Raw genomic sequence first — 13,584 nt, forward strand, 5'->3', positions numbered from 1 at the left:
AAATACACAAAAATCATCATCTTAAAACTTATCTTAACTTATCTTAACTTATCAAAACTTAACAAGAATTTACTATCAAAACTTATCTTTTAAAAAAAAAATTATGATAAATCCCAAATGCGCGTCTATATCCGCGTTTAACTACACGTCTTTATTCGCGTCTATCCTCGCGTCTATCTGAACAATAGACACATATATACACGCGAAAATAGACACACACGTCAAAATTCAAACCATACTTAAATCATTTCTTTTCAAACTGCGCCTTTCCTTTCCTGCGTTTTTTGCGGTTCTGAAGCTTGAGTTTAGCCGACATGCAGTCTCTTCATGCCTCACCTCCTCATGACTCACCTCTTCTTTCATTTCAAACACACAAGAAGGGAAAAAGGAAAGCCAAGGAGAGGAAGAAAGAGAGAACAAGAAAGAGGAGAACAAGAAGAAGCAGCAATCAAGCAAACAAGCATCAAGGGAGGGTAACTTACCAAGGAGAGGAAGAAGGAGAAGGAGAAGTGCCACCACCCACCACACCAAACATCCAAGGTGAGTCTCTCTCTCTCTCTCTCTCTCTCTCTCTCTCTCTCTCTCTCTCTCTCTCTCTCTCTCTCTCTCTCTCTTTCTCTCTTTCTCTCTTCCTCTCTCTGCTCTATCTGTGTATTTAGGATTTGTGATTCCATTATGTATTGCATTATGTAAATCGTCAATGGCAGTCGTCGGCCTAGATTCGGCCGACCGAGCGCGTCTAATAGTGCGTCTACATCTCAGTGTAGACGCAGACATAGACGCAAAAATTCTTTCCTCTCAGAGCGTCTGAGGGCGCGTCTTAGAGCTCGTGTGCTGGTGCGTGTGCTCTGCAGTATACACGCGATGATACACGCGCTGCACAGAAAATTGTTTCCTCTCAGAGCCTCTGAGGGCGCATCTTAGAGCGCGTGTGTAAATGAAAATGTGAGAGTAACATTGTCATTTCATTGATGCATTGGTCAATGTTAAACAACATCTCCTAAATCGTGCACTTCTAGTCACTTAAGTTGCACAAAACCCATTGTTGCAAGCCATGTACAAGTGATGTATCATAGTGATGTGAGTAGCAATGCAACGTAATCGACATAAAACATCATTATGTAATAGTGTGACTCGATATTTCCACTTGTTGTGGAGTTGCAAAAGGAGTGGTATGTTAATGCTCTTTGTTTGTGATCCTTGAATGAAGAGCTTAGTGCTTCATGACAAAGAGTATGACCTCTATGTTTCTTCATGAAGGCTATGAGTATAAGTGTGCCATTATGTTAAAAGTGGACAATTTTTCTATGTTTACCCTTCCAAAGAGTTGTCCTTAGTAGGGATCTATCCTTTTGCTATGATAGCTATTAATTTTAAAGTATAGTTGTAACATGGATGTGCCATATATGAGCACTAACCTTATTCTACATCTCTTTTGTCTTAAGCTATCTCATCTCAGCCGACTTTTTGAAACAAAAAAAACTATTGGGAAGCATAGTGTGTAAATCATTTTTCTAGGTAGTTGAAAAATCCATAGAGAAGTTTAAGGGTGCAATGATATGTATGTGTAGTATCCCATGTTTGTGTTTATCAGTTTTCTTGTTTAAGAGAAGCATTAGCACTTAAGTGTTATGCTCAATGTCTAAAGAAATCTCTTTGAAAATGTAGGTAATATATGATTTTTTGTATGCAAATAAATTTGTCTTTTTCCTGTGTTTTTTTTGCAGATGTCATATCCTGGTTCATCTAGCAATGACCCAGATGTGGATCGCATGAATGATATATTGGCCTCCTTTGGTAGGGGGGTCAATGCATTTTTTGGAGGTTTTCCTAGTAGGGAAGACTTCATGGGAGAGATGACCAGACACCTTGGCCGCTCTCCCACAGCGGACGAGGTGTTCAGTGTCATGTCTGGGACGCCTCTGGCGTCTTTGCCTGGCACTACTTCCCAGACTCCACATGCAGGTACTCCACATACAAGTACTCCATATGCAGGTACTCCATTTGCAGGTACTCCACGTGCATCGGCTGAAGCACAAGCATCTACAGAAGCACGTGCATCTGCAGAAGCACGTGCATCTGCAAAAGCTCGTGCGTCCAGCGAGGCAGTGGGGGGGTGAGCAGTCGAGAGAGAGGGAGGAGGGAGAGTCGAGGGGGAGGACAAGGGTTGTGTGGGGGTTGCCTAGGAGGTGGCGAGCGATCACCCTCACCAGTAGATCATGTAGAGGAGGTTGTACGCCATTATTATAGAGTTACAGATGCTGGTGGCATCTTTCATGATGATGAGGGAAGGGATATAATGGCGTACATGAGGAGCATTGTGCATGCGACGTATAAAGATTGTTTCATTGCCTTCAAAAAGCAGAAAAGCGGCTTGTGGAAGGAGGTGTTGAGGGTAGTCCATAGGAGGTACCCAAATCCTGAGGGTCAGCGATTCTCGGATGATTGGGGACGTACAAAAGTGAGGGATATGCTTCACAACAAAAGATCCCACCTCATGACACGGGCTAGGGACTCACTGCGGAGGCTGGAGGAGGGGCGTGGAGCCTACAGCCAACCACCTATGTGCCACCGCGTAGAGTGGAAGAAAGCCAAGAAGAAAGAAGCTGAGAAAGTGAAGAGTCGCCAGCACGCAGAGGCGCGACGCATCCAAATGGAAACAATGGGATCGTTGCATTACGGATCGGGCGGCAGAGAGTCGTGGGAGGCAGAGTTTGTAAGTAAATTTTGATTTCTAGTTTTTTTTAATTTATATTTGTTTAAATTCTTTATATAATTTAGTCTAATATATTGTGACATTTAATTGTTTGTATATCTCTAAATGTTTTGCAGACTACCATCGTTGGTAGGACACCTACCCCTAGAGAGGTAGGTTACCATCGAGGCCATAATCGCACAGCGACATGGCTTCACTTTTATGAGGAGGGTCTCATCACTGAGGACCAATACAACCGGGCCATGAGGATTCGACAGCTAGAGGAGGTATGTTTTTCTTACTTTCCTATTAAAAGTATAACTAATTATAACTTTTTCTCCACCTTGTCTATGTAAGCAACCCTGATCTTTTGTGTGTGTAGGCGAACCCGGATGTGGAGAATAGCGAGGAGGGGGATAGCGACGCTAGTAGCCATGGTGGTACTAGCGAGGATGTTTCCTCTTCAGATTCGTAGAGGAGCATCATACCTCCTCATGAGGCCTTATTTTCTTGTATATGTATGATATCTCTTTGAGCCTACTGCTTGCGGCCATGCTTTAGGTTGCAAGCACTCAAAACTTCCCTTGTAAATGCTTTGATATATAATGAATACATGGACTTTTACTTTCAATTCTCGTGCCCGTAAGATACATTGTCTTTTTCCCAAATACACAATCTGATGTATGGGAGAGGAAAAAAAAAATGAGAGAGCATGTGGTTGCTTTCTAGTTTTTTTTTTCCAGTTCTGTTTTGCACGTCTATCAGCGCGTCTAAATTGCAGGTAATTCGCGTTTATTCGCGCATCTTTAATGCAGACTACACGCGCTTATACACGCGCTTCATAATTCAAATTAAAAAAAGAAATTGTATATCTTTTTTAAAAAAATGACATTTTTTGTTTTCCGTTTGCGTCTCTCAGTGCTTGTAAAAGCGCGTCTACTAGTGTGTCTATATGCACGTGTATATGTGCATCTATTACGCGTCTATTTGTGGATGTAAATTCGTTGATACATGCGATTATAGATACGGAATGATAGACGCGTAAATAGACGAGCGGATAGACGTGCCCATAAGTTTTTCTCTGTATTCAAAAATCGCGTCTAAATGTGCGTCTATGAGGCCTTTTTGTTGTAGTGTTGGTTTTCCTCGGCCTCTTGCAGTTTCAATTGCTAAGACATCTATGAATCATAGGATTCCAGATGTTGTTGGAGAGTATATCCATATAGAAGGATCTATGTCCTATGAAAAACAAAAAACAAAGGCCTTTTTTGAATACAACACATTTAATAATATTTGGTTTGATCTTAAAAGAGTCCAAATTGCAATGGTCCATATGTATAAATTTAATGTCCAAGAATGTGGTGGTATTTTCAAGTTCACACTAAAATTGGATGAAGCACATATTCAAAAGGGACAAAACATAGAAAGAGTTAGCATCTATATCATGAACATGGCATTGGATTATAGTACTGGTAGGGGGCAAGAACAATAGTTTAAGATACAATTCAAAATGGAGGTTTGGTTGATTGGTGTGGCCCAAGTACCAACAGAAAGTCATGAAATCTTGAAATGGTTATTCTCTCATACAGGTATTCTTGATATTATAAAGTCTCAAAGTAAAAGTGAAATGTTGATAGCCAATGGTGTTGGTAGTTTTAATGTTGAATGGCATATGAGTGCTGAATTAAAAAGTATCAAATGTATGCTTGGATTAAGTAATGGGGCCAATGCAAAATATCCTTGTATTTATTGCATGGAAAGTTTGGGATCTAAAGAATGGAGTACTTTGCAGCTAGCAAGAAGAGCCCCGACTCGAAACTCTATAGATTTGAGCAAGTTCAAAAACGTGGATGGCTTCTGGGATCCTATTCTCTCAATCTCTCTAAGGAATGTTCATATTTGTACATTACATGCAGAGATTAGGATAATTGATAAGTTTCTTAGATTTCACCTTGACTATGCATATTCAATAAAACCAGTATCTTTGTCAGATGACTACATAATAAATGTGAGGCTTTAGTGTCAAAAATGGGTTTTCATCGAGGTCAAGTTCACCTGAGAAAGGATCCAATAGCCTCAGGGAAACAAGAGAGGTCTTAGGAGATGTTTCTATGGGGGGTGCAAAAGCTAGACGCTTTCTAAGAAATCATACTGGTAAACAAATGAATGCATTGTGGGAGTGCTGGAGAGATTTGTGTGCAATCATAATAAATGTGGCTAGCACACCACGAATCACATTCCTATGAATGGAGGTTTGGAGGCATGTTGACATATTTTTAAAAATGCTCAGGGAACAAAAGATAACATCTAATTATTCAGAAGAGCACAAACGTTCAATTGTGAATCTTGTTCAAGCAATTAAGGAAGCTTGGGGAGAAAAGGATATTACTTTCTACTTGGTAAGATAGACATAAATTTGAACCTTTCTACTTTGAAAACAAGGTTTAATGATTTAAAGTGATTATTGCTTGTTGGGTTGTCACATCATATTCTTCTTGTTCATGGGCCTTATTTTGTGGAAGAGCAAGGGCCCCTAGCAACTTACAGTAGCCAAGGTATGGAGAAATCTCACTATCAAGCACGTATGTGTTTCTTTCGGAGCATCTGACATGTAGGAGGAGCAACAAAAACCAATGCCCTTCAGGAGTTATTCAATTGGCTTTTTCAAAGACAACTTCAAAGATCGAGAATACAATAAATGTAGTGGAATCTAAAATTCTGATACTATTTTCAAAATATTATATATATGGCTAGCTTTTAAGAGCCTTTACATCCTTGTCCTCCTCATGCATTTTTCCTCTATAACGTAAAAACTTTCTTCTCTTGTATCTAGCTATGGATTTGATATTTGTTTTTTTTTGCTGCTAAAACATAAGATGAGTATGCCAAGAAGTATCCAGCCCTCGAGGTAGAGAAGCTAGGACCATAACCAAATATTCAGATGGCTATTGTCTTTTCCAAAAACATAACTTTGTGCGCATTGTACTGCAAACCTGAGTATCCAAGAATCCTTGTAAGTGCTTTAACACAGACAATTGGCCATGAGGCCTCCTCTGAAAAAGTGCTATGCAAAACCAACAGAATATTGGGATCAATCTTTGATATATAATGCCCAAGTGCAACATCCTTTAGGGAACTACCACCAACTCTCGATCCTTTGGCTCTTCCCAAGAAATATGGCCATGGCCTTCACTCAAAGAAGATTGCACCTTGCAGAGATCCAAAGTCATGAGCATCTTGTGCAAGAAAAGTTAGAGCTATCTGTTGAGGCAGAAAAAAGATTCAGCATTGCAAATCAGGAAAAAGAAATTGCTATAGAATAGTTGGCTCGAAAATCTAGGGGAAGGAACCAACTCCGGTTCTTAATGAATGAGCAACAACAGGTTGTGACAACCTTGGCAAGTGAGCTAGAGGAGGGAAGAAAGAAGATAAATGAATGAGCAACAATAGGTTGTGACAACCTTGGCAAGTGAGCTAGAGGAGGGAAGAAAGAAGATAGATGAGAGAGCCAGTGAGTGGGAAAGAAACAATTTTGAAAGAGTTAGGCATTTAACAGAACGCTTGGCGGTGGCTGAGTGCGAGAGAGTGCTTGCAGAGTCCAGGGCAGAAGCTGCTGATGTATGCACCAACGCACAAAGGCAAAAGCCTTCCTCAGCACAGTACTACATGTCACCCAGGCGAAGGGCAATGATTTAGTGGAGAAGGTAAGAAGGAAGCTAGAACTTACCACCCAAGCACGAAAGTATGGCCTTCAAGAACGGGAGCTTCCAACAGGCACAAGAATCACAAAAGAGCAGCAATTTCACTATCTACGCCGTGCCGGTCTCTCCACTATTGAGCTTAAGGAACTTGGGTTTGAAGAGCAGGAGCAGCCACCACCACCAAAATTAGTTCCATCAGTTGTCCCGAGCAGAATAACGAAGAGGGTCTGGACTTTGAGCAGGATGCTGAAGAAAAGCAACAAAGAATGCCCATTCTGCCTCTACGAGACCTCTCGCATGAAGAGCCCGAAGATGCCCATATGCCCGAGCGCATAGTGGCAGCCAGAAGAAGAAGACAAGAACTAGCAGAGGAAGCCCAATGCAGAGCACAATCACTGCCAAGACAATTCCCTAAAGAGCCTGTGCTACTATGGGGGATCCCCATCCTATCGATTGGCCTCAGGAATTGGACATATGGCATCAACGGGAGTTCTAGATGAGGCCGTTTGAACTTTCCTTTGCTTATCCATACTCTTTGGACCGTGCCTTGCCTCTAGGTATTCTAGCTAAGATCAAGGATTTGGCTAATGATCTTGCAAATAGGTGGATAGAGGAAAGAAGCCTCATAATAACCAGATGGAGGCAAGAGCCTGAAGACTACTTGCAAGACAAGATAAACAGGGTTCCCAAAATCGTCCAAGGCTACGAGGCACAACTGAAGTGGAGGAGGATTTGGGATACCAATTTTGACACCTGGACCGCCTTCTACAGCTCACTCCCTGAAGCACGCAACGACCCCATCTACATGCCCTACCCCCATAGACATGGAGTTGACTATGATCGAAATATTCATGGGGATTTTGACTTTCCTAAGATATATAATGTTAATGCCCAGAGCCCCAAGGAATGCCTAGTCTTTAGGTTAGAGGATCTCCTTCCATCTATTAACCGCTTCCTCGCAGATTTTTCTTCTTGCCCTGATCCAACATTCTTAACTACCTGTAATTATCTTAGGCTTATCAAGTTCCTGCTAATGTAGAGACCCACAGTCGAGGAAGCCCACCTCCCTCCACTCTTTTTTTACATCAACCTAGGGATAGATAGTAGAGCCATGACTAGACTAATGATGAGGGCAACCCTGCTTCCCTCCTTTTGCCTAGAAATCTTAGAGGATATGAGTGATACCCACTTTACAAGGTGCAATCATCCTTTCTTGTCATCCACACCTCTGAAGGCCCGGGCCGGTATTAAAGAATATCTACAAAGTCGCGCATTCCTATCCCAAAACTTGTGACCACCTCGTAATCCAGCTGAAGGTGATAGGGATTAGCCAGGACATCTTCCTTGTATGTAATTCTTCAAAAAAAAAAGAGAGAAGAAGAAAAAAAAAAGCACAAGGGCTCACTTCATTCACTACACCTAGGGTTTACACCTAGCCTCTCCCCCACTTCACGCTTAGGGCACATCAAGGGTAGGACTTCCAGACCTATCACCCTAAGTTTTGCACTGCACCTCGAACAACACACGAACTGGATCCTCAAGTGTGGGACACTACCAAGGGCTTACCCAAGATTAGACCCATCTCGGAGTTCCACTACACATGCACTTACACCACACCGTGAGACAGACACACCCCTTAGGGAGTGCACAACTTTCTCTTGCAGGCTATGATCGTGACTCAGTGAATGGCTATCTAGCTAAAGAAGATCATCCACGACATCTGCTAATGACCAAGAATTTTTCATTGAGTTGGACATGACACCACTACAATAGCTTCAGGAGCTTTTGCATACTCCGATGGTTGGATGGACCAACATCTTGATGTAGCTGACCATCTACCTGTTGATGGCTACCATGACTGAACCAAATCAAGCAGAAGGAAAACTCAGTGATGGACTCACCATTGGCATAGATTTTTGGAAGCTCATATTCTCCAAATGATTAGAGATGCCCATGCAAAACCTTTATTAGAATGGGAGCTACAACTGTGCGAGAAATGACGAGCATCTTCATGAAGTCTAAAGCACGCCAGAATCTCTCCCCGTCATCGTTAATGAAACTCCATCACCTCTCATTCATAACATCACCTTTTGATTGTGGTCATCTACCCATCAGTTCCAATTAGCAACAACCCCAACTACCCCACTACTCCCCACCACAGTGCCATGGGATTGGCACTCGTCTAGGAGGGGGGGTAATGTTAACCCTCAAACGAACAAAGGTGGAAAATCCGAAAAAGCTGAAGTAGAAGACAAGGCCAAGGAAAAAGTGAAACGGAAGATGAAGGTGCGCCAAGAAAAATCTAGAAACACAAGAAGCGCTAAAAGTCCTAATAAGGGAAAAGGCGCACAAGGAAAAGCGCAAGTCAATACTTTTGTACAAGAGTGCGAGCACATCGTGATTTAATTTAAGGAGTGTCGGGCTCTCACCGTGCAATTTGTAAATGTAGATAGGCAGTGGAAAGGAAGCTAGGAAGATAGGAGGACAATGGGAAAAAGGGCCTCGGCCATGGCCGGCCATGTAAAAAAGGGGATAAGGGGATGACCGCCCAAAGGGATTTAGGGTTTTGTATATAAAATTGAAAAGTGAATGAGAAGCTCATTCTTGTGTGTGGCCAAAGCTTTTTCTTCTTCTTCTCTTGTTTCTTGCCTTCTTGCTTGTGCTTGAGTGAGGGATTGAGGGAGTGTGAGGGAGTGAGGGAGTGAGTGTGTGAGAGTGAGGGATCGGAGAAGAATCTTCCCATATTCTCTCTTCATCTTCTCTTCTTCTCTTCTCTTCTCTTTTCTCGCGCAGCTATGGAGAATGGAGCTTGACGGAGAGGGCTTGAGATTGCTTGAGCTTGCCGCAAGGATCGTGGTGCTACCGGAGTGCAAGAGAGAAAAGGGAACTCAATCAAGCATCAAGGTAAGCTCACTACACCCGTAAGGTAGGCATTGCACGTCGGCTATGTGAGAGGTATCCATGGCCGCTCGGCTTGAAACGCTTGATCAATAAGTAGTCCGTAGGTCTCGGGGTAGAGCTACGTAGCTCCCCTTCAATGCATCTAAATAAATATTAGTGCCACGCCTTTAGTGATAAGGTGCACACCCATAAAAAATAGTAAATCTTCTAAGCACTTTGAATTCACGCTATCCCCTCGGCGCTACCCAACGCCATCATCGCTTGCTCTACACATGAACTGAATCATTCACAAATGTTAGAAAATAATAAGGTAAAACCCAAAAAAAGTGAATACCTAGCAGTCTTTAGCTACAAATGGTTAAATAGGTTGGAACTTTGTCCTGACCTTAATTTAATTCAAGTGAGCACTCTAAACTTGTAAACTTCTATTAATTTGATATGTATTTTGTAGCATCACCCGCCATGGAATCACCCACATGCACATTAAATTAATGTGATGCCTGAAAAGGATACGCGTCCCCGTCAACTTCTCGCACAAGGAATCCACCTTGTGTACACGCCTTAGCAAATAAATATAGTTTTATGGAATCCATCGTGGAATATGCCTCCTTGCATCATACGGTCACCCAGGACACGTCTCATCTCAAAGTCCCAAAAGGGAGCAAGCCAATCGAGACAAGGGTGACGTTAGATGCCTTGAGTGTGGAATCAAACACTTGTATGCTGAGTGCCCTATGTAGAAACCATCCATTAGTTTGGCTATCAAGCCATCTATATGTTGGGATTTTTTGGAGTTGAAACACTTGACGATACAAAGCAACACCAATTCCACTGAATGTCATGACCTAAGCATAGGCAAAGTAGGCCAATATTTCATTACCAAGACCTAGAAACCTTGATGCAGCTTCAATGGAGAAGAGAAGTCATAGAAGAATGAAAAAGCGGAATGAGATGAGGATTATTCTTAAGATAGATAGTGCCACCACATTAACCAAGGGAAATGATTCATAGATGCGGAAGTAGAGACATTTGCTCCTAGGACAATAGAAAAGAAAAGTGCAAAGATTGGAGAATACCCCGATCAGAGTCACAAATTAGAAGTTGTTGATAAGGTCAAGTAGTGGGTGAGAGAAGCCCAAGCGCACCTAAAAGATGAAAATTTCATTATCGAAGACGAGATTGGTGAGCTCTCTCGTGTGAGCACACCGGTCTCGCCTACTTAGTTCAAATCAAGAGATGCATGTGCACCCCATGTAGCACTGCATAGACCGAGCCTAGACACCACAAGTAGGTAGATTGGCCAAGATAATTGGCAAAAGAGTGTAGAGATTAATGGAAAGCAAGTGGTTGGCAACTTGCTCACAACATTGATATTAGCCCTTGTGACTCTACCTCTGGGAGAGTTGCTTAGGTAGGATCCAATGCTATGGCAAGGATTAAAGCAGTGGGTAGAATGACTTGATGAGCTTGGAGTGACTAACTTGCCTGACCACGACGTAGTAACAAGCATACTAAGCTTAGCGTTTAACTCAATGACTCAGTCATTACATGTGAATGCTTTTTAGGAAGGCACAAAGATGCACACACTCTTGCTTATCAATGCATTAGGAGATGCTATAAGAAAGGGAATTGTAGACACAAAAGTAGGAGTCAGTGTACTTAACCATGTATTCCTGTAGGCTTGGGATAACCCACCTATGGAGACCGCAAGGTTTAATGTCATGTTGGTTAACAAAATGAAGATCAGACCATTTGGAGTACTAAAAGACTAACCCTTGAAGATAGTGGGAGTACAATTCTCAGTGAACTTCATAGTCATGAAGGGAGTGGACTACAATGTCATGTTAGGCCGAGCTTGGATGCAAAAAACATAGAGCTTGGATGAAAAATGCACGAGTGATAGAAGTTTGGGGCAACGGTGCCATATCTTTAGGCAACATATCAAAGGATATAAGAGTCGAGATGGACACTTGAAAGACCACTTCGGTCAATGTAGATGCCACCTCTGCTATGTTAAAAGGAGACACTTGTTAGCAAATCCTATGAGCCACTAACAAAGTATATCCCTTACCCCAAGGACGAGCAAGATTGTATGCATGTGCTAGCCACCATCAATCTCCCATTCTTTGATGAAGAGGAGGATTATAAATATTCTTCCAAGGTAGTCGATGAGTCCTAAAAAGTCACATCATCTCAATCATCGCTGAAGAATAGGGTCCTACAATTAGTACCACTCTGCATAATGGACAAGAGCTCTAGTAATCGACCAATACTAGCGCACCTACCACACGAGCCTCCAATGCTAGAACCCCCTATAAATGTAAGAGTAGGCACCATCATTGAGATTGAGGAAGAGGGTGAGGAAGCAGTGGCACGTGCCTACCTACATATATCAATGATTACCCAAAAGACACACATCTTTGACACACTCATTGATGAGGGAGCTTACTATAATATCCTTATGCACAATCATTGGACCCTCATTAGTCAACCTCAATTGCAGTAGCCTACCAATACTAAACTCAACCCATTTGGAGGATAGTCCTACTCATTTCTGGGAAAGTGAAAAAGTGGTCTCTATTGAGACTAAAAGCCTACTTATGATCTTCTATGTGATGCCTAACACTAAGGCCGCTAGTAAGGAATCACTACTAGGACGTGCATTCAAGAAACAAGCATAGTGTAATGTCGACTATGAGTTGTAGTGCATTCACCTTGCCATTGGTGATGTTCAGATATAGTGACGGCTTTTAGCAAGAGCAGCGTAACTCCATCAAAGCTTGCAATGCCACCGGTGGAGAAACCTAATGCAAGGTCTAAGGAGGAATCTAATGCAAGGTCTAAGGAGGGGGGTCATAACTAATTGTCCCATCCTGCCAAGATAGGTTGGTTGCAACCTAAAGGAGACACATCCAAGACCACTGAGCAACATTTCAAAAATGGGTGCCTAAATGACAACCATAACTGCCTAGAAGCCAACCCTCATGAACATGGGACCACAGAATATCATGTCCTAAGACTAGTAGGCAAAGCTGGGAGTACCAAATTAGACAAACAATCAAGCCATGATGGGTATCCAAAGACCTATTGTGCGCTCAAGTCTACTATGAAGGAAACAACTAGATTTGATTGCCCAAGACTAGGAACGATATGTGTGCTCCTCAATCCAAGCTCTCTAGCCCATCTTCACAAAGCGGTGAGCCAATTAGGGATGAGAAATCCATTTGCCCCAAAAAGCACCAAATCCATAGAACTTTATGGAGTCCATCGACTAAAGCCGCAATCAACCGGCCGGGCCTCGGCCAACTCAACCTAATACTTCTAGTATCCCAACTACTCCACAAGTAGAGAGCAGCATATCAACTAAGCCAAAAGCATCACACAAGTGGCCAACAAATACCCATTTGAACAGCCAAAAAATAGGCATCAATAGTTGAGCTATCTAAACACCATATTGGGGAATATGAGAATTTTCCAAAAGTTTGGGACACATGGTCAAATCTTTGGATTTGTCATAACTTGAACACTATAACTCCAAATCGAGCGCTCTATAGCTCAATAGATTCCGTTTTTCAAGCACTTTCCAATGATAGGTTACATCATATGGTTTTGAGAAACTTATGGGCATGTTATCCGTGTGCCACCTTTTTAGTATTCAAAAAATGGGAATTGGGAGACTCCCAAACTCACTAGTATTGTATTTCTAGCTCAACCAAATCCCAATCTCCCATAGGTCTCAAACTCTCTTATTATTGTAGATCTATCCTTACATTGGCAATGGACCTAGCTATGAATACAGGGGATGACTTAGTCACCTGCACTAGATGCTTGGATGCCACATTTGCCACACTAGCCAAGAACTATGAACGACAAACCAATGAGACATTAGCAATGGAAGTGTGCTCCTTGCCATGCATTTGGGAAGATTATGAATTCATTTTTATCAAGATTCTCAAGGTAGCCAAGAAATTGATTGACAACGAGATCTCTTGAGAGCAAGCTTGCACACAATGACTGATCACATCCTTTGCAAGAGCAAAGTCTTTCCAACAAGACAAGAGCTAGAAGCAGTAACAAAGCTACTTGACTCTAAATTTTACTTTCTACGAAAATGGTATGCTCTGTGCCTTGAATGGGAACAAGAGGGTTGCCAAATTATGACCTATGCTAGGAGCAACCATGGGCAATTATAACCTCTGAGTAGTATGATCCAACCTGTGTAGTTTCTACCTTTTTAAGAGTCTTGGCGATCATGTGCAAATGACATTTAGAGAAATATGTCATGGC

This window comes from Lygodium microphyllum, chromosome 4 (assembly GCF_053477565.2).
Source record: "Lygodium microphyllum isolate KBCC chromosome 4, Lygodium_microphyllum_v1.1.10, whole genome shotgun sequence".
Taxonomy (NCBI): Eukaryota; Viridiplantae; Streptophyta; class Polypodiopsida; order Schizaeales; family Lygodiaceae; genus Lygodium; species Lygodium microphyllum.